Source organism: Macaca thibetana, chromosome 4 (genome assembly GCF_024542745.1).
Source record: "Macaca thibetana thibetana isolate TM-01 chromosome 4, ASM2454274v1, whole genome shotgun sequence".
NCBI classification, from domain to species: Eukaryota; Metazoa; Chordata; class Mammalia; order Primates; family Cercopithecidae; genus Macaca; species Macaca thibetana.
In genome coordinates, this window is record NC_065581.1 from 105,218,959 (window position 1) to 105,241,709 (window position 22,751).

Below are 22,751 nucleotides of genomic sequence, written 5' to 3' on the forward strand. Positions count from 1 at the left end.
ATTTTTAGTAGAGATGGGGTTTCACCGTGTTAGTCAGGTAGTCAGGATAGTCTCGATCTCCTGATCTCGTGATCCACCCACCTCGGCCTCCCAAAGTGCTGGGATTACAGGCGTGAGCCACTGCACCCGGCCTTATATATTTTTAAAAGAGGACAATCTAATTTGAAAACACATTCACTATGAAAACACCTAAACATGCATAAACTATAGCAAACTTCTCTTTAAATGCAATACCCAAAAGAGCAATACCTGATAGTCTCAGTAACCTAGGGAGTTCAGGATATCCAGAAGCCCTACTTCATCTCTATACATAAAGTGTGTCACAGACTGTTAGTGAAAAAGGACATAAAATCAGAATTTCTGAAGTCACCTTCTTTTTTTTTTTTTGATACAGAGTCTCGCTCTGTCGCCAGGCTGGAATGCAGTGGTGCAATCTTGGCTCACTGCAACCTCCACCTTTCAGGTTCAAGCGATTCTCCTGCCTTAGCCTCCCAGAGTAGCTGGGACTACAGGCACACACCATCATGCCCAGCTAATTTTTGTATTTTTAGTAGAGTCAGGGTTTCACCATGTTGGCCAGGATGGTCTCAATCTCTTGACCTCATGATCCGCCCTCGTCAGCCTCTCAAAGTGCTGGGATTACAGGCGTGAGCCACGGCGCCCGGCCAAGTCACCTTCTTAAGCTGATCCTTGTTACTGGTGTTGCTGATCCACACATATAAGGTCTTTGCAATCTATAATATTCCCATTCTAAAAGCAAACCAAGGCTTTCCTGTCTTCTTTCCTTAATAATTCAGTTCTAACGCCCTTGAGATCAGTGGCCCACACAAAGAGAGTGTGCTAAGCAGGGCAGTGGCCTGGCAGAGTCAGGAGACTAGTTTCATACAGAGAGATTGAGCAAATAAGTAAATATATTGAGGATAATGAGTGTCGGGTTTCTCACTGTTGAAAGGGGGAGTTACAAGTATGAAAGGGGAGAAGCTGAATAAACCATGTAGCATTACTTTGGAGTTGGAGGCATCAATATGCACTGTAGGTTTTCAGTATCTCTCTCTCTCTCTCTCTCTCTCTCTCTCTGTGTGTGTGTGTGTGTGCATATATTTTCTAGTTCTGACTATTAAAAGATACTAAAGCAGTGAGATCCCAATAGCAGCAAGTGCACCTATCACCAAAATCTTGGTTTCTAAAAATCATTCTCTATTAAAAGGAGCAGGGCTTCCTGGTTCCACAGCTGAGTCACAGAAAGTACAGAAGGAGCCTAGAACATCTTGTTTGGCCAGAAAGTCAGGAAGCACTCAAAGTATAATGGAAATAAGTTCAAAAGGACACAGAAGCCAACTTGAATGTGCTCTCACTAGCCAAGTCTGGAACAATTAAAGTATCAAGATATATAATGGTAATAAGAGATAATAAATTCATTAAATAAAATAGGAATCCACAAGTCCATACTGAGATAGATAGATAGATAGATAGATAGATAGATAGATAGATAGATAGATAGACAGACAGACAGGTAGATAGATAGATATTAAAAGGGAAAGCTCAATGTCACCATAGCATGCAACCAGTAAGTGTAGATAGAATGATAGAATTAGAAAATCAGCTTTTGCTAAACATCATGGTAATAATTAAGGAAGAAACGTCAATGGATGCTAAAACTAGTGACTGAAAGTTTGATGAGGAATAGGACATTTATATAGTCTCAAATAAGTACTTATTAAAAACAAAGAGAAAATAAGTAACTGATGCTGGAAAAACCTGACAGATACCACCTGAATCAAGCGATCAAAGTTAACATCATTGGCCGACTAGAGTGCAAACATGGATAAGTCCAACAACCACATCACACATAACCAGTTCTCAAAACGACACACACATAGCATCAATAAACCATGAAGATGTTCCTGAGAAACATATAGTTTGCAAAGAAGCACAAAAAGATCTAGAGGGGGTGGGCGCAGTGGCTCATGCCTGTAGTCTCAGCATTTTGGAAGGTTGAGGCAGGCGGATCACCTGAGGTTGGGAGTTCGAGACCAGCCTGATCAACATGGAGAAACCCCATCTCTACTAAAAATACAAAAAATTAGCTGGACATGGTGGCACATGCCTGTAATCCCAGCTACTCAGAAGGCTGAAGTAGGAGAATTGCTTGAACCTAGGAGGCAGAAGTTGCAGTGAGCTGAGATTGTGCCATTGCACTCCAGCCTGGGCAACAAGAGCAAAACTCTGTCTCAAAATAAATAAATAAATAAATAAAATAGGGCCTGGAGAAGAAGCAGGTTAACAATGCCAAGGCTGGGAGCGTACATGCAGGGGCCATCAGGGCCCTCAGAAATCCCAAGGCAGATCCCCAAAACCACAAGTTCAATTGACTTGTCCGCATTGCTCAGCCCAAGTTCAGGAAGCGTGCTGGTGCCCACATTGCCTGGGGCGCCCACATCACCAGTGTCTCAGACTGTGTAGGCCAAAGGCTTAGGCCCAGTCTTTATCAGCGCAGGCTCCCAAAGGTTCCTCGGCCCCCATGAAGGCTCTCAAGCAGAGGCTTCCATCTGTTAATGTGAGGACAGAAGGACTGGTGTATTCCTGGGTTGCCATCTGAATGGGCCTAGTGTCCTTTCTGTGCCATTTATAAATAAACCTCAGGCAGGAGCTGCCAAAAAATGAAAGTTAATGTCATTGATAATGGGATAAACAGAACCACGTGCCCCCTGATAAGATACAGCAAGAACATGAATCATTTCTGCGAAATTCCTCCAAAATGCATAATCTGAATCTCTGAGAAAACATCACGCAAACCCAAATTGAAGAATATTTTCCAAAATAACGTGTGTAATCTTCAAAATGTCACTGTTCTGAGAGACAAGGAAAGACTGAGGAACCGTTCCAGACTGACGGAGACTAAAGAGACACGACAACTAAATGAAGTGCCTGATCCTGGACTGAATCATTTGGCTATAAAGAACATCATTCAGAGGGTGGGAGGGGTGAGGGTTGAAAAATTACCTATTGGGTACAGTGTTCACTCTTTGGGGGACAGGTACACTAGAAGCCCAAATGTCACCGTTATGCAATATACCATGTAACAAACCTGCACGTATACCCCTTGAATCTAAAATTTAATTATTAAAAATAAGATCATTTGGACAACTGGCTAACATTGAACAGGGTGTCCTGATCTTCATGGTTATACTGAGGGTATATGCAAGACTGTCTTTGTTTGTGGGCCATATATACTAATGTTTTTAGAGGTACAAAGAAATCATGACTGCAACTTTCTTTTTCTTTCTTTCTTTCCTTTCTTTCTTTTTCTTTCTTTCTTTCTTTCTTTCTTTCTTTCTTTCTTCTTCCTTCCTTCCTTCCTTCCTTCCTTCCTTCCTTCCTTCCTTTCCTTTCCTTTCCTTTCTTTATTCCTTCCTTTCTCTCTCTCTCTCTCTCTCTCTCTCTCTCTCTCTCTCGACAGGGTCTTGCTCTGTCGCCCAGGCTGGAGTGCATGGCATGATTTCAGCTCACTGCAACCTCCGCCTCCTGGATTCAAGTGATTCTCCTGCCTCAGCCTCCCGAGTAGCTGGGATTACAGGTATGCACTACCACACTTGGCTCATTTTTGTATTTTTAGTAGAGACAGGGGTTTCTCCATGTTGGCCAGGCTGGTCTCAAACTCCTGACCTCAGGTGATCTACCCACCTTGGCCTCCCAAAGTGCTGGGATTACAGGTGTGAGCCACCATACCAAGCCCTTACTGTCAAATTATTCAAGAACTAAAAAGTCCTTTGAATTATTCTTGCAACTTTTCTGTATTTTTTATTATTTTTTTAAACCAAGGACTTCAAACACACTGAGGCTAACAAGTTTCGGCCACGATTGCTAGCATGCATTCACTAACCTGGAGGCGGGCACCCACTTTGTACCAGGCAATGTGTCCCGCTGCCTTCCTGAGCCTGCGCTACTGACAGAAAGGATTTGAAGAATTGGACCTGGCAGCATTAATTTACTTTTTGAGGTCACGTGTTATTGAAGTCAGAATCTACAGTACCGTGAAGACAAGCCTCTCCTTAACATTGAAGCCTCCTTACAGTTAGGAGGCATGTTCGATCAAAATATGCTTAATTGTTGCCAAGGACTGAAAGGCTTACTGCTCCAGGATATGTCACATGGAAACATATCCAGGGGTAGATCCAGGTCTTACGATGCAGGTCTATGTTTTGTGCCCCAGACCATTTACGAAAAGTATTATACAATTATGAATTTTTTTAAAATCAGTACAGGACCTTGGAAGAGGGGCACACAAGCAAAGGACCCTGGAGCTCATGCCTGACTGGCTTCGCAGAAAATCTTCCTCCGACTATGCACAAATCGGACGGTACCACCGCGGCTTGAGAGGCGACAAGGTCAATCACGTCCTCCGTGCTGGTGTCCTTTCGTCTGTGAAAATCAAAATGCTTCTGGGACTTTTCTCTCAAGATAAATCTAAGCCTGGAGTTGGGCTGTCCCTCTAGGCACTCTCTTGGTGTCAGCAGAATGATTGGACCCAGTTTGGAAGGAGAACGTGTTCACGGGAATGCCAGAGTTCTTTTTTTGTTTGTTTTGTTTTGAGACGAAGTCTTGCTCTGTCACCCAGGCTGGAGTGTAGTGGCGCAATCTTGGCTCACTGCAACCTCCGCCTCCCTGTTCTTTCTTTGACTTTCATCACTTCAGTTCCAGTGGTCCATTCCCCGACCATCGTCCCCAGTGGCCTGGAGACAGCAGAGGCGGGGACCACATCTTGCTCATCCCTGTAGACCTAATACCTAGCACTGTGCCTTGCCTGTGGCTGGCACTCAATTGTTTCGATTGGCTTTAGATAATAATATCAGCAAGGATTCTGCTTACTGACTGCTTATTCTCTGCCAGGTTGCTTGCTAAATGCATCCATGAATGCAGCTGTTAAAATGCATGTATGGGCTGGGCACGGTGGCTCACATCTGTAATCCTAGCACTTTGGGAGGCTGAGGCAGGTGGATCGCCTGAAGTCAGGAGTTTGAGACCAGCCTAGCCAACAAAGAGAAACCCGTCTCTACTAAAAATACAAAAAAAAAAAAAAAAAAAAATTGCTGGGCATGGTGGCAGATGCCTGTAGTCCCAGCTACTCAAGAGGCTGAGGCAGGAAAATCGCTTGAATCCAGTGGGTAGAGGTTGCAGTGAGTCGAGATCCTGACATTTCACTCCAGCCTGGGCAAATGAATGAGACTCCGTCTCAAAAAAAAAAAAAAAAAAAAAAAGGAATTCATGACTCAAGGGAGGGTAAAGGGCTCTGGGAGGCCTCCTCCCCACAGTACATGAGACTGAGATGGCTTGTCATCTTGGATGGCACCCACTGGGCCCTTGAGAGACTGAGATCTGGGATGAGGAAGTGCATGGGGAGGGAGGCGGGACTGAGATCTGGGATGAGGAAGTGCATGGGGAGGGAGGCGGGACTGAGATCTGGGATGAGGAAGTGCATGGGGAGGGAGGTGGGACTGAGATCTGGGATGAGGAAGTGCATGGGGAGGGAGGCGGGACTGAGATCTGGGATGAGGAAGTGCATGGGGAGGGAGGCGGGACTGAGATCTGGGATGAGGAAGTGCATGGGGAGGGAGGCGGGACTGAGATCTGGGATGAGGAAGTGCATGGGGAGGGAGGCGGGGGCTTCTGCCCACAGCACACTTTGGTCAGCCAGAGGCCACTACAGGAGGCTCCAGGGAGTTATCTCTGAGGTGGGCTCCCCAGAAAGGTGGGGCAGCATGGGGCACTGGATCAAGGACGGCAGGCCACAGGTGAGGGGCTCTCCAGCCATGCTGAGAGAAGGGGAGGGGACCTGCGGCATCATGAGAAGGGTGGCCTTGTGTTTTGTTTTGTTTTGTTTTGAGACAGGGTCTTGCTGTCTCCCAGGCTGGAGTGCAATGGCATGATCTCTGCTCACTGCAGCCTCAACCTCCCGGGCTCAATACATCCTCCCACCTCCGTCCTCCACGTAGCTGAGACTACAGGCGTGCACCATCACACCCAGGTAATTTTTATTTTTTATGGAGACAGGTTCTCACTATGTTGCCCAGGCTGGTTTTGAACTCCTGGGCTCAAGCGATCCTCCAGCCTTGGCCTCCCAAAGTGCTGGGATTCCAGGTGGGAACCTCCACACCCAGTGCAGCCTTGTGTGTTTCTTCACCTCTCAACTGGGAAGCATCTCTGCACACTGGCTAAATACTGAAAAGAGCAGACAGAGAAAGAGAGCAGCATTTATATACTAATAATGGCCACATTAAAAACATGGTTTCAGGCCAGGCCCGGAGGCTTACATCTGTAATCCCAACACTTTGGGAGGCCAAGGCGGGAGGATCACCTGAGGCCAGAAGTTCGAGACCAGACTGGCCAACACGGCAAAACCTCATCTCTACTAAAAATACAAAAATTAGCTGGACGTGGTGGTGCACACATGTAATCCCAGCTACTCAGGAGGCTGTGGCAGGATAATTACTTGACCCCGGGAGGTGGAGGTTGCAGTGAGCCGAGATCGTGCCACTGCACTCCAGCTTGGGCAACAGAGCGAGACTCTGTCTCAAAAATAAATAAATAAATAAATAAATAAATAAATAAATAAAAAAAAATAAAAATTCATGGTTTCATGTACAAATCAATGCAAAAAAAAAAAAAAAAAAACCACAAAGCATTGCATTGGCCTGAAGATTGTTTGCTCTGCCCTGTCAAAGGAAAGAGGAAGAGAGAAAAAAATAGGGATTAAAAAGTGCTGGCAACTTTGGAAAATAAATCACCGCTGTTTAGATTCTTGCCCTGTGATCAACATTCCCAATTGCTCTTCCAGAGGTCTGGCCCAGCCGGTGCTCGGCACTGCCTGACACCTCCTACCTTCTGGCTGGTTTATCTTGCAAAGGGAATATTTGGAAAATATGACACCCTCTTCTGCAAGTGCTCAGTGATTCTATTCAGCACAGCTCTTGGCTCTCATGGAGGGCTGGGGCAGGACACAGGCATTAGAACACCTAACACTAGGAAGTCCCTGTACTGAATCTGGCTACATCTCAGGTTAGATCATGTCCTGATGTCCTTCGGCTAAAATAGAGAGCCTGACGGACTGTGACATTTCAGTGTAAAGACAAGACTTGTTTCAAATATTTTAAATAACTTTTTCTACCTCATATATTCGTCTTGAATACTCCGAATCGTCTCCCCTGTGTATGCCCAGGGCAGTCAAGTTCTTCTAGGCCCCAGGGAATGAGGCCTTGCCGCCCTCTGGTCAAGGCAGGTCCAATTCTCCTGTCCCTCTCAGTGTCACCACTGCCCTGCCCCCTCAGGGCCATGAAGAGGGAGAAGAGAGCCCCTCCGGCCACCAGGAGCCTTCTGTTCTGGAGTATGTTGGCCCAGGGCTCAGAACTAAACAGGAAGACCAGGCCCGGTGGCTCAGGCCTGTAATCCCAGCACTTTGGGAGGCCGAGGCGGGTGGATCACCTGAGATCAGGAGTTCCAGAGCAGCCTGGCCAACGCAGTGAAACTCCGTCTCTACTAAAAATATAAAAATTAGCCGGGTATGGTGGCACACGCCTGTAATCCCAGCTGCTCAGGAGGCTGATGCAGGAGAATTGCAGGAGGCAGAGGTTGCAGTGAGTGGAGATCATGCCACTGCACTCCAGTCTGGGAAACAGAGTGAGACGCTGCCTCAAAAAAAGAAAAAAAAAAGAAGTCAATAGGAGGGCCAGGCGCGGTGGTGCAGGCCTGTAATCCCAGCACTTTGGGAGGCTGAAGTGGGTGGATCACCTGAGGTCAGGAGTTCCAGACCTGCTTGACTAATATGGTGAAACCCCATCTCTACTAAATACAAAAAGTTATCTGGGCATGGTGGCACATACCTGTAATCCCAGCTACTTGGGAGGCTGAGGCAGGAGAATCGCTTGAACCTGGGAGGCAGAGGTTGCAGTGAGCCAAGATCGCACCATTGCACTCCAGCCTGGGCAAAAAGAGCAAAACTCCATCTCAAAAAAAAAAAAAAGCTTCAGCTAATAATAATAACAACAATAATATGAACAAATATTCTACTGCTTATGTTGCCCCAGGCCCTACGCTAAGCACTTTATATGTCACCTCATTTAATCTTCACACTACTCCTGTAGGATTAGTATTACTATGGCCACCTTTCAGAGAAGACTAAATGTCAGTGAACCTCCCAGCGAGGCAGAATCCAGTTTTCAAGCTCTTAACTTTCCAACTCCTCCAATGGTCCCTGGCCTCGAATGGGGGGCGGTGACCACACACGATGGGAGTTTGTCAGGTCACTTGTGGCCCCACAAGTTCCATCTGGGGTATCTTTATTCTCCTCCCCATGCAATCTTACCACCAGGACCCATCTCAGTGCCCTCACCCCAGGAAGCCTCCTCCCTCCAACTGTACCAGAATCCACCGACCACCGGGTCCTCTCTGGTACTCCCAGTATTCAAAGTGTGGCCCACAGAGCAGCAGCCTGGGCACTGCATGGTGGAGAAGGCAGACTCTCCGCCCCTGCCCCAAATGCACATTTTAACAAGACCCCAGGTGGCCCCAGTGTACCTAGGGGCTCTATCGTTTGTTTCTTCCTGTTGTTAAAGGAAAAGAAAAACTCTCGGGACCCCAATTTTTTCTCGGCAACGGAAAAAATTAAGCTAGAAGCTGAGTCATGCAAGAAGTTGCCTTTCTGTTTGTGCCTAAGCAGGTAGCTACAGATAAAAGGCTAATTATCCCCACAGGCAGCTACTCTATGTTCACCTTATGTAAAGCACCGATTTACAGACTGCTAGAGGAAACAGAACTGATTGTTCCTCTTCCTGCTCCCTTTCCCTTGCAACAAGTAGATTCCCATGCCCTTCCTCTTTCCTCTGCAGCCCACTTTTCCCCTCTAAACATTGAGGCCCTCAACATCATCTTTGGAGAATGGCACAGACTACAGATTGTTTCTGTGATTCCGTGTTTCTTCCGCCCTGTCCTTAACCTTGGCAAAATAAACTTCTCAGTTGATTGAGATCTGTCTCAGATACTTTTTGGTTTACACTGTACAATTGAGCCTTGGATGATCATTGGTTTCCTACAGTCCTTGAGCTGTTTGTTAGGCAGTCCCTTTGTCTTTCTGGACAGATTCTAAGTGGAACGTTCATTTGCCCAAACCACCCAAGACTGTCTGAACTGCCTACTGATTTGAGTATAGAGTAGAACTGATGATTTGGAGTCCTTGCCCCCAGCATGATTCATCAGAGGCCCCGTTGAATGGTAGCGGAACGGTCACTATTATCCCAATGGCTCCACGGCCTCTCAGACCCCAGCTTCCCTGGCCTTTGCTTGTGTCCTAAGGTTGCATAAAGGAACACTTGTTTAAGAACACCTGTTCAAGGTCTTCAGGGAAGACCTTGCTGGGAGGTTCATGAAAGAAGTGACACTTTGATTTTTTATGCTGAAAGAACCCAGCCCCAACTCCGGAATTCTCCCCTAGGGCTGCCTCTCTGGCCCCACAGCTCAGGTATCCCAAGTGTACCCAACGCTCAGTGCATTCTTGGCGGTAGAGCCCCGCCGAGTCAAAGGGGGAGGCACCTCCTGCAGGCTCTGGAATTTCAGAGCCCTGTCCATAAAAGACTCTATAGGAATCCTGCGGTCTCTGCCAGGCTACTGCCAAGTCCCCAGACATTGTACTTCTCCCATGACCTTTTAAGCAGCTCTCTGTCTTCTTAATCATCCATTTAACATGTGCATCGACCCTCAAAGAAAAACTACATATTTACTCTTTCTCACTTCCTGCGAGAAGGGTGGAGCCCACCACTGCCTGCTCGGCTGCAGTTTCTGTGACTCATTGTGGGAGGGGCCTTTCATCGGGCAGGGAAGGGATTTACCGTCTTTGGAATGCAGGTGTGGGCTGCGCCTCCAGAAGGGCTTGCTGATAAAGGAGAGTTGTGGGAAGGCAAACCTGTTAAGTAACAGCACATCGTGGTGGGTGTGTGTGCATGGTACGTGTGCGTGTGTGTGGTATGGGGGAGGGAGCGTAGTGTTCACGTGATGTTGGAGGGGTATGTGTGTGGTACATGGTGTGTGCATAGTGTGTGGTGTGTGTATGGTGTACCGTGTGTGTGCATGGTGTGTGGTGTGTGTGTGGAGGTGTGTATATGTGTAAAGTATACATGTGTGGCATATGGTGTGTGAGTGTGAATGTTGTACTGTGTGTGTACATGGTGTGTGGTGTGTGTGTGTGTGGTGGGGGTGTATGGGGGTGCATGTGGTATATCTGTGTGTGGTGTGTGTGACATATGAGGGTGTATGGGTGTGTGTGTGTGATGAGGGGTCAGTGTTTTATGAGAGTGCACGTGTGTGTGCTATGTGGTGTGGGGTTGTGTGTGGTGAGTGAGGCATATGGTGTGTGCCTGCTCCTCCTTCAGTCCCTTGGAAGAAAGGGCCTTCTGTGTTCTGGCAGCCTTTGGCAGGGCCAAAGTGCCAGAACATTCTCTCTGTAATGAGTGTCTGCTAGTCTACTTAGGTGCATCCCCAGGCTTGCCCTTGCAGAGAATGTACCTCCTTATGGTGGGTGCAGTTGGTGTCAGTGTGTTTTGCCCCGTTCTCCAAGGCCAGTCCCAAGTTTTCAGGGTCTGGAGGTGGCCTCAAGTCAAGCCAGGGAGGCCTCAGCATGGCCCCAGATAAAGACAAGGGAGTCCTGGGGCCGGGCCGGGCATCTGCACTCACTTACGTGTACAAGGCCCTTGAACCTTGGTCCATGTCCAGACCAGACCAGCACAACGTCAAGGAGAGTGCAAACACCAGAACTTCCTTTCCCTTCTCTGTTTGAGAGCTGGTGTTGTAGTAGGGTTAGGAGTGAATTCTGGAACTAGTCTTCTGCTTCCCATCTCAGTAGATCCAGAATCTTGAGGCAATCTAACCTCTCTGTGCCTCAGTTTTGTTCCCCATGAAGTGGACAATAGTAGCATCCACTTCATAGTGTAGTTGTGAGGGTTAAAGGGGCTATGAATAGTAGCTGGCATACAGCAAGCTAACCACTATTCTTTGGGAACTTGAATCAATGTCCTAGAGTGTGGCAGGGATGGAATAAGGGAGGCATTTTAATTCTCCAAAACCTAGGAGACAAAGTTCATCCAAAGATTCTTCTATACTGTTGAAAATAAAAAGACCTCCAGGACACTTCTTCCTGTTCTTGGGGGTACTTTTTTTTTTTTTTTTGAGACGGAGTTTCACTCTTGTTGCCCAGGCTGGAGTGCAATGGCACGATCTTGGCTCACTGCAACCTCCGCCTCCTGGGTTCAAGCCATTCTCCTGCCTCAGCCTCCTAAGTAGCAGGGATTACAGGTGCCTGCCACCACATCTGGCTAATTTTGTATTTTTAGTAGAGACGGGGTTTCTCCGTGTTGGTCAAGCTGATCTCAAACTCCCGACCTCAGGTGATCCACCTGCCTCGGCCTCCCTGAGATTACAGGTGTGAGCCACCGCACCCAGCTTGGGGATTACATTTTTAGATGGTATGTTAGCAAAGCTCTAATGCTGCTGAAGGAGAAGACATTACCTGAGGGAAAAATAGTAAACCTATGGGCCAGTATTCAGGCTTAAGTATTTTCCATTTTAGAATTAACTCCACGGTCTCTGAAATATAAAAGAATATCAGTCCGGGCGCAGTGGCTCACGCCTGTAATCCCAGCACTTGGGGAGGCCGAGGCAGGTGAATCACTTGAGGTCAGGAGTTCGAGATCAGCCTGGCCAACATGATGAAACCTCATCTTCTACTAAAAATACAGAAATTAGCAGGGCATGGTAGCAGACACCTGTGATACCAGCTACTCGGGAGGTTGAGGCAGGAGAATCGCTTGAACCCGAGAGGCAGGGGAGGCAGAGGTTGCTGTGAGCTGAGATCACTCTACTGCCCTCCAGCCTGGGAGATAGAGCGAGATTCCATCTCAAAAACAAAATAATAAATAAATAAATCCATGTCACTGGAAAATGCAACACTACATTAATCACTTGTGCATCCATTCATTCATTTATTCAACAACCATTCATTTATTAATATGAATTATATTCCAAGTTTTACGTTAGATTGGTATTAAGGCTGTAAGGATGCAAGAGATATATGGCCCTGTCTTACTGTGACCATAAGCAGTCGACAACATTTTACATTATAATAGGGTCAATAAAAGAAGAAATATAGAAGATACCATAACATATTTACAACAGGATTTGTTAACTAGTTTGAAATTATAAAAGCAAATCTTCTAACATCCCCAAACACAAACACGCTATCTGTTGAGAAGTTCGGAAGCACATTCATAACTCAGTTGGGGGTAATTTAGAGGTTTACAGTCAGACAAGCCAAACAATAGAAATCATTTGAGAAAAGGAAAAAACCATATCTCCTCAGGCAAATGATTTCTAGAGGTGGCAACGTAAAACAAAAGAATTCAAAACTAGAATAGCATTCCCTTTCATAAGCACTGTTTACTATAATACCACGTATTCACGTAAACTCAATGGGTACCTCTTGTACCAAGAAAATCTACTGCTTTCATTAAACAAAAAGAACACTCTAGTTCTTTAGAGGAAAGGAATTGTTGTCACATAAAGCCTATTGCCTAGCAACAAAACAGCAACTCATCACCCCTTTCTTCCAGCCATAGACACACCCTCACCCTCTTGCCTGCTCATTCCTCTTGACTCCAGAATTCTTTTAATAGTATCTGTGGTTGGAATAACTGAATTTTAAGTTTTAAACACCAGTCAGTATAAAGTCCTGCCAAGTGCTAAGCATTTAATCCTATAGTCACAGCCTCTGAAATGGCCGCATTATAAAACAAGAAAACCACGGGGCTGGGTTTCCTTTCCTCTTCTTTTTCCAATCCTGAAAACCTCACAGGCAGTGTCCCGAGACACTTTCCACCAGGAGCACCGGATGGTCCTTCTCCGGCTTTCATGCTTAGTGCGAAGATGGAATCATGCAACACAGCACTTCTTTTCAGAGTCTAAACCCATTGTAAAAACCCACGTCCGTTTCAATGCCAGATTCATTTCATTGCCTATTGCTAAGCCAAAATGAGCAACTCATCTCACTTTCAAATGTTATGTCTAACAGAACCATGGGCCGCGATGTTTGGAAGTGAGTTGCTAACCAACATTCTATAGAACAGTGTATTCAGTGATATGACTCACAGATAAATTACTTCACCCTCGTGGACCTCAAACTGGGTGTGCCACTTGCTGTAGATTGACTCAGTGCTTAACCCTTCCAAGTACGGGGAAATTCTCACCAGTCTTCTTTCTCCATAAAGTCTCAAACATTTCTGAGTGGTGCCAAGGGTGTCTATAGAAGGCAGAAACACGGAAAACGGCAGGACATAGGGGACTGCTGCCTCTTAGAGTATGATTTGCTGTTCCTCAATACTGTATGTTGCAACCATCAACAGGGGCAGTGATTCTAGGGAAATGCAAATTTCACCTGTTCCACAATTAGACATAAAAACAGGAATAACTCTTTCATCTCTAGTGATATGGGCAGATTTATACTCTAGAGTTCAATATTTCGTGAGATTAAACACTTCATCCTGTCCCGTGTGCCACCCTTTTGGAAACAGGCTTTTAAAGTGAGGTTCTCTTTGTCAGCATTCCAAGGTCTCAAACCCCTAATGCCAGCTGAAGGCCTGAATAGGAAGGAGAGGTCTGTGTACTCTACTCTGAGTATGTTCCGCCTAAATGTTCGTACGTATTCTCTTGCACAAATGAACAGGGACCTCACTGTGACGTTAGTGTGAATATTCAGTGGCAGTCATCAAGGACAGATTCCACATTCCCCCATTTCTTTGTGATTTGATGATCTCTCGGTTTTTTTTTTTTTTTTTTTTTTTTTTTTTTTTTGAGACAGAGTCTCGCTCTGCCGCCCAGGCTGGAGTGCAGTGGCGTGATCTTGGCTCACTGCAAGCTCCGCCTCCCAGGTTCACGCCATTCTCCTGCCTCAGCCTCCCGAGTAGCTGGGACTACAGGCGCCCGCCACCTCGCCTGGCTAGTTTTTTTGTATTTTTTAGTAGAGACGGGGTTTCACTGTGTCAGCCAGGATGGTCTCGATCTCCTGACCTCGTGATCCGCCCGTCTCGGCCTCCCAAAGTGCTGGGATTACAGGCTTGAGCCACCGCGCCCGGCCTATTTTTTTTTTTTTATTTTTTATTTTTTTTGAGATGGAGTCTCGCTCTATTGCCCAGGCTGGAGTGCAGTGGCAAGATCTTGGCTCACTGCAAGCTCCGCCTCCCGGGTTCACGCCATTCTCCTGCCTCAGCCTCCCGAGAAGCTGGGACTATAGGCGACCGCCACCACGCCTGGCTAATTTTGTGTGTGTGTGTGTGTGTGTATTTTTAGTAGAGACGGAGTTTCATCGTGTTAGCCAGGATGGTCTCGATCTCCCGACCTCGTGATCTGCCCACCTCGGCCTCCCAAAGTGCTGGGATTACAGGCATGAGTCTTGCTCTGTCGCCCAGGCTGGAGTGCAGTGGCGTGATCTCGGCTCACTGCAAGCTCTGCCTCCCTGGTTCACGCCATTCTCCTGCCTCAGCCTCCTGAGTAGCTGGGACTATAGGCGCCCACCACCATGGCCGGCTAATTTTTGTATTTTTTTTTTTTTTTTTTTAGTAGAGACGGGTTTCACCATGTTAGCCAGAATGGTCTTGATCTCCTGACCTCGTGATCTGCCCACCTGGGCTTCCCAAAGTGCTGGGATTACAGGCATAAGCCACTGCACCCGGCCGGCATGGCATAGTCTTAATACTGTTAATAGAGGGGTTATGATTTCTGCAAGAATTAAGAAGAACCTAGAGTCAGAAGCCGACCCGAGAAACTAGAAAAGTTGTTTTAAGAGATACCTTCACTTCATCACCTAAGCCCCCAGATGTGTTGACTGTGCCCCAGACCCCACCGTGAAGTGAGGCTTTTCCTCCTGGAACATGTTCTCAGGCCAGCTCAGAGGTGCTGGGGGTGGAAGGGCATTGCCTTGGAGACACCTTGACTCTTTATTCTTCCTTCTGGATGACCTCAGGCAAGTTTCTTCAGGTCTCTTACTCTCAGGTTTCTTTTCTATAAAAATTAAGATCGTAACAGTCCCTATCTCTATTTGCACAGGTTAAGTAAATAACACTGATAACATTCTTAATACCGTGTCTGACATGTGGTAAGTGCTCAGGAAACATTGGTCGTGATTAATAAGAAGTGAAACGGCCGAGCGCCGTGGCTCACGCCTGTAATCCCAGCACTTTGGGAGGCCAAGGCAGGCAGATCACGAGGTCAGGAGTTCAAGACCAGCCTGGTCAAGATAGTGAAACCCCGTCTCTACTAAAAACTACAAAAATTAGCCAGTTGTGGTGGCGGGCGCCTATAATCCCAACTACTCGGGAGGCTGAGGCAGAAGATGTGCTTGGACCTGGGCGGCAGAGGTTGCAGTGAGCTGAGATTGCTCCCCTGCACTCCAGCCTGGGCGACAGAGTGAGACTCCATCTCAAAAAATAATAATAATCATTTAAAAAAAAAGAAGCGAACCATAGTTTGGAATTATTGGGTGAAACCTGGGCTTTGAGAATAGGAGTGCTAGCCAGTTTGGATTGTGTGTTAGTTTACTCAGGCCGTCATAACACAATTCCACAGACTGGTGGCTGAAACAACAGAAATTGATGTTCTCATCACTCTGTCAAATAGAAGTCTGAGATTAAGGTGTCGGCAAGGTTGGTTTCTTTTGAGGTCTCTCACTTCGGCTTGCAGATGACCGTCTTCCGCCTGTGTCTTCACATGCCTGCACCCATCTGTCCAGATTTCCTCTTCTAAACACACGAGCCATATTGGATTAGAGCACAACTAATGACCTAATTTTAATTTAATTACCTGTTTAAAGACCCTATTTCCACATACAGTCACATTCCTAGGTACTGGGGAAATTAGGATTTCAATAGAGGAATTGTTTTTTTTTTTTTTTTGGTGGGAAACACAATTCAACCTCTAAGAATTCGGAAAATCTATCTACTTAGCTCGGGCCTTTTCCAGAAAATGAGATGGGGCCAGGTGCAGTAGCTCACGCCTGTAATCCCAGCACTTTGGGAGGCTGAGGAGGGCGGATCACCTGAGGTCAGGAGTTCAAGACCAGCCTGGCCAACATGGTGAAACCCTGTCTGTACTAAAAATACAAAATTAGCCGGGTGTGGTGGTGCATGCCTGTAATCCCAGCTACTCGGGAGGCTGAGATGGGAGAATTGCTTGAACCCGAGAAGCAGAGGTTGTAGTGAGCTGAGATAGCACCATTGCACTGCAGCCTGGGCAACAGAGCGAAATTCTATCTGAAAAATTAAAAAAAAAAGAGGAAAGAAAGAAAATGAGATGGGCTTTGAAGAGACCAGGTAAAGGCATGTTCTACGCCCTGCCCTATCCACCACCAACTCCACTCAAGCTTGGCCCACGAGGGGGCCCGCTGGCTGCTAGCACAGGCTGCCACATTGAAAGGGCTTCTTCTAACACCGCCCAGCTACAAAAAATGCACAGCCCCATGGATTATGTGCTAAATGTTATCTCCTCAAATTCCTATGTTGAAATCCTAACACCCAATACTTCAGAATGTGACCTTTTTTGGATTGGGATAGGGTCTACACAGAGGCGGTCAAGCTTAAAATGAGGTCAGTAGAGTGGGCTCTAATCCAAAACGGCTGGTGTCATAAAAGGGGATATGTGGGCCCAGAAACATACATAGAGGGAGAGAATGAGAAGACAATGAAAGAGCAGCCATCCACGGGGCAGAGAGGCCTGGGACAGATCCTTCCCTCAGACTGCAAGAGGAACCAGCCCCGTCCACACCTCGATCTTCTTTTTAAAAAAAAACAGAGACAGAGTCTAGCTATGTTTTCCTGGCTGGTCTCAAACTCCTGGCCTCAAGTGATTCTCCCTCCTTGGCCTCCCAAAGTGCTGGGATTATAGGTGTGAGCCACTGCACCCAGCAGATCCCAGGCTTCTACCTCCTAGAAGATGAGAAAATACATTTCTATTGTTTCAGCCACCTGGTCTGTGGTACTTTGTTATGGTGGCCCTAGCAAACAAACACACCGTGCTTTCGTCATGTATTTGACAATCATTTATTCAGTTTATCTGGTATGTTGGGCCTGAAGACACAATGAATAATAACATACGTTTCCTGCCTTTGAGAAGCTTGTAGGCTTTGTGGAGGAACAATTACATTTAAAAAATCATTTGGGTTCAATGTGGCTGGCATTCCATCTTCCTGTAAGTTGGGAAATACATTTTCAGCTATTATTTTAATTTTGCAGCAAAACACTGACTTTTGCTAAGAAGGAGCCACTCTTTGTGGGATTGGGGGACATTAGGCCTCCCTCAAGTCTCCTGTCCAAGTCATCTAGCTCCTAATCCAATTCAATTGCCCCTTAATATTTCCTCTGCACAGGATCAGAGCATCTTGGGGAAGGCAAATCGGATCTTACCACAGCTCAACCCATCTCCTCTCTGGCTTAAAGCACTTCAGTGACTTCCCATTTTCCAAGGATAAGTCAAATTCCATAACCCCTATGCACTGGCACGGTCTCCAGCCTCTGCCCCACTGGTTTTGCGTCCCACCCCAGAAACTTTGGCTTCTCTTGTGCCTGCATCGCTCTTCCCTCCTCTGTTGCCCTGGTTCATCTACCATCCTCCAGATCTTAGTTTATTCATCATTTCTTCTAGGGAGCTTCCCTTGAGGACCCAGCTTAAAGCAAATCTCCCTTATAATAACTCTAGCACCATGTACAACAAATACATCTTCTTTTTTTTTTTTTTTTTTTTTTTGAGACGGAGTCTCGCTCTGTCACCCAGGCTGGAGTGCAGTGGCCGGATCTCAGCTCACTGCAAGCTCCGCCTCCCGGGTTCACGCCATTCTCCTGCCTCAGCCTCCCGAGTAGCTGGGACTACAGGCGCCTGCCACCTCGCCCGGCTAAGTTTTTGTATTTTTAGTAGAGACGGGGTTTCACTGTGTTAGCCAGGATGGTCTCGATCTCCTGACCTCGTGATCCGCCCGTCTCGGCCTCCCAAAGTGCTGGGATTACAGGCTTGAGCCACCTCGCCCGGCCAACAAATACATCTTCTTATCACAGCTGAAATGTTTTGACTGTTTATGTATTGGTTTGATAACTCTAAGCTCCACAATGGCATGTCTGTATTCATACACTAAAATATCCTTAGTGCTTGGACACATGGTGAGAACTCGATAAATACTGGTTAAGTGAATCGATGAGTAAATGAGTGAATGGGTCAATACTGATCCTTAGAATTTCCACCTGGGGAAGCAGTTAAGTATTTGAAAACCAGGGCCAGGTGTAGTGGCTCACGCCTGTGGTCCCTGACTTTGGGAGGCTGAGGTGGGTGGATCACTTGAGCGTTCAAAACCAGCTTGGGCAACATGGAGTAGAGTAAGTAGAGTAAGTCCCTGTCTCTACTAAAAATACAAAAAAATTAGCCAGGCATGATGGTGCATACCTGCAGTCCCAGCTACCTGGGGAGGCTGAGGAGGGAGGATCATTTGAGCCCAGGAGGTCGAGGCTGCAGTGAGCTAAGATTGTGCTGCTGCATTCCAACCTGGGCGACAGATGGAGACCCTGTCTAAACAAACAAATAAACAAACAACAACAAAAAAACAAAACCAGAAAAGAAAAACAGTAAACTATTAGTGAATACAGGAAAGTGGATACACATTTGAGTGCTATTGTGCCAACAAATTTTTTGCAAAGTTATTTGTCATTGAGAAGCTTATTTTATCTGTGAAAATTAAATTTCTCCTATCACACTTTCAATATATTTCTCAAATATTTACTTAACATTCTATTCACTACAAAATCTCTCATTCCACTTTCAGAGATTTTTTTTTTTTTTTTTTGAGACGGAGCCTCGCTCTGTCACCCAGGCTGGAGTGCAGTGGCCAGATCTCAGCTCACTGCAAGCTCCACCTCCCGGGTTCACGCCATTCTCCTGGCTCAGCCTCCTGAGTAGCTGGGACTACAGGCGCCCGCCACCATGCCCGGCTAATTTTTTTTTTGTATTTTAGTAGAGACGGGGTTTCACCGTGTTAGCCAGGATGGTGTTGATCTCCTGACCTCGTGATCCGCCCGTCTCGGGCTCCCAAAGTGCTGGGATTACAGGCTTGAGCCACCGTGCCCAGCCTTTTTTTTTTTTTTTTTTTTAAGAGACAGGGTCTCGCTCTGTCACCTAGGCTGGTGTGCAGTAGTGTGATCATAGCTCACTGCAGCCTTGAATTCCTGGGCTCAAGTAATCTTCCCTCCTCAGCCTCCCATAGAAAATTTTTGAGTAACTCTAATCTATTTTTTTTAAACAACTGAACACCAGTTGACTCTTGACAAACTACCAGATTTCATTGCTGTACTAAGAATTTGCTAGACCTTCTGGATTTAATTGAATATTGAATGAGTTTTAAGGAACCGTAGGGCAAAGGTGCACCTGCTTCATAGTTGATCTACGAAATGTTTAATGGGTTGTACTAGTGTGCAGAGGATTATGAGTCCAGAGGCCCAGCCCCGCAGGAAGTCATAATCCACCATGGTGCATATAAATGTAAACAAACATTACAGGGCAGCAAGATACGTGCTACCAGTGGAATGTGCAAAATGCTATCACCTTCACACAGCCCACGGAAAATATAAGACTCTTACACCGTGACTCCAACTCTCCACATTTCAATATGTGTTATGATTTGAGGAGGAAATATACTGAATAGAACAAGACTTAATTGCCTTGATAGTCCACTAACAGAACAATTAATTTCATAGTTGTCCTTCTTTACCTTTTAGAAAGAGGGAGCAAACATGTTTCCTTATGTTGTTAGCGTCTGTAAAAAAAAATCAGTTCCTCTCTTCTTGTCATCACTTTGTCCTTGTCTCCGTCTTCTGTTCACCACTGCCTCCCTGCAATGAATCACTATTTTTTAACTTTGTGGTTGGTCTTTTGGCACTGGGCTCCCTAAGGGAGATGAATTAATATTTCCTAAATCCCCTGACTTTTGCGTGAATTCTTGATCTCTGGCTTTTATAGAAATAGAAAATAAGCCATTGAAGAGTTTGGAGTAAATGGGGAAGTCAGAATCCTAATTTACGGGCTCAACCTTTCACTTAGGTTTGGGGTGTATGTAATGAAGCTCTCTACAAACGATGTGGAAACTGAAACAGGAAATGAAAATGTTACCCATTTAGTGCAAATGCTCTGTTAGCCACAAGCATAATTTATCATTAAGTGCTTCTCCTCTAATGCTACTGGGTATAATTGTTGTGTTGAGTCAGAATGTTTTCAGCTAATATACTTTTTAATCCATAAGCCCCAATTAGGTTTTGAAAATATTGACAAGTATAGCTATTATAAAGTATCTGCATTCATGATTTACAGAAAGTAGAGTTTCTTTTTCTTTTTCTTTTCTTTTCTTTTTTTTTTTTTTGAGACAGGGTCTCACTCTGTCACCCAGGCTGGAGTGCGGTGGTGTGATCTCGGCTCCCTGCAGCCTCTACCTGCCAGGCTCAAGTGATCCTCCCACCTCAGCCTCCCGAGTAGTGGAGACGATAGGCACACACCACCAAACCTGGCTAATTTTTGTATTTTTCGTAGAGATGGGATCTCTCTGTGTTGCCCAGGATGGTCTTGAACTCCTGGGCTCAAGTGATCCTCTCGCCTTGGCCTCCCAAAGTGCTGGGATGACAGGCATGAACCACCGCACCCAGCCAAAAGTGGAGTTTCTTGTATGTAATTAGCAAACAAAAGATGTTCCTTCTAGCAGTAGAGGCAGCTATGCCTCTGCCTGGTGACCTACGTGACCTACAGGTGAGAGGAGAGCCTCTTTCCTTACTAGTTCTCAGTTTCCTGGACCTCAGCAAGACTGTTTAGCCAATCACATGTAGAGTTATGTGATAAGCCAAATGGTCATTCATTCACTTATCCAATCATTCATTCATTCAGCTAATATCTATTGAGTGCCTTCAGTGTGCCAGGTAAAGTGGGTGCCCATAGAGTGTATGTTCTAACAAGCAAAAATACCATAAATGTATGAACAAATTGCTGTGTACTCTAACGTTGGGTAGAATTAAGTGTTTTGAAGACGTTGGAGCAGAAGAAAGGGTTGGAGTTGATGAGAGCACTGTTTCAAATAGGGTGAGCAAGGAAGGCTTTCTGAGGAAGCCGCATTTAACAGATCCCTGAAGGAATTGAGAGAGAACCATTAAATACCCCAGGGGAAGCGTGTCCCAACAGGGGGAGGAGCAAATGCCAAGGCACTAAGATGAGCGTATGTCCAAGATTCAATGTCTGGACAGTTTTTCTTTCGTATCTTAATTGAATTGAAACCGCCTTCGAAAAGATTGAAACAATGAGAAAATTATGACAGTGCAAGAGATCTGTTGATCTAACCAACTCCATCTTGCCTTTAACCTCCAAACTGCCTTTGGTCATTCCCGGGTTTGGGTCAAGCTAACACATTTAGTTTATGGTTTAAATGATAATGCCCCTTCCCCAAAACTAAACCACCCTTGTAAAAGTAACCACCAGGTTAGGAGGATGAGAGGGGCCTGAACTCTGCTAAAATGTAAGCATAGTTAAATGACTACCAGCCGCCCTTGCTGCCACCAGCATGGAGACTTTGTACCGAGTCCTATTCTTAGTGCTCGAATGTCCCAACCTGAAGCTGAAGAAGCCGCCCTGGCTGCACGTGGCGTCGGCCATGATTGTGTATGCTCTAGTGGTGGTGTCTTACTTCCTGGTCACTGGAGGAATAATTTATGATGTTATTGTTGAACCTCCAAGTGTTGGCTCTATGACCGATGAACACAGGCATCAGAGCCCAGTAGCTTTCTTGGCCTACAGAGTAAATGAACAATATATTATGCAAGGACTTGCATCCAGCTTCCTGTTTACAATGGGAGGTTTAGGTTTCATATTCCTGGACTGATCGAATGCACCAAATATCCCAAAACTCAGTAGATTTCTTCTTCTATTCATTGGATTCATTTGTGTCCTATTGAGTTTTTTCATGACTAGAGTATTCATGAGAATGAAACTGCCGGGCTATCTGATGGGTTAGAGTGCCTTTGAAAAGAACTCATTGGGTACTGGATTTGCTCCTGTCAATGAAGTTTAAAGACTGTCCAATTCTCTAATATGAAATGTGGAAAAGAATGAAGAGCAGCAGTAAAAGAAATACCTAGTGAAAAAACAGGAAGCGTATTGAAGCTTGGACTAGAGTTCCTTCTTGGTATTAAAGAGGCAAGTTTATCAGTCTTTTTTTTTCCTGCTGACCTATTGCTGTACCAACGATGTTGAGTAGCATTTTCTTCTTAGTTTTTCATTTCTTAAAGAAAAGATGCTCCATATTTACAATGATAATATCAAATAAAGGGATTATTTTTTACAACCCCCTTAACACTTTTTGGAGATGATGTTTCTGATGTTCAGAAATTAACATAAAATCAAGAAGCAAGATTCCATAAGCTGAGAACTCTGGACAGCTGACCAGGTTTACCTATGGTGTTTTGCCTTTAACTAGAGTGTGTGATGGTAGATTATTTCAGATATGTATGTAAGACCGCTTCCTGAACAATAAGATGTATGAAAGGAGCAGAAATAAATACTTTTTCTAATTAAAAAAAAAAAATGACTCCCAGCCATTATTCCGGAGGTCACACGATCTGCAACTTCCCTATTACTCCTATAAATGACATCAC

The 22,751-nt window shown here is 45.7% G+C and overlaps 1 pseudogene; it reads left to right on the forward strand.

The window, feature by feature from the left end:
• Positions 1 to 21,649: 21,649 nt before the first annotated feature.
• Positions 21,650 to 22,111, forward strand: LOC126952326 (oligosaccharyltransferase complex subunit OSTC-like; annotated as a pseudogene).
• Positions 22,112 to 22,751: the final 640 nt, after the last annotated feature.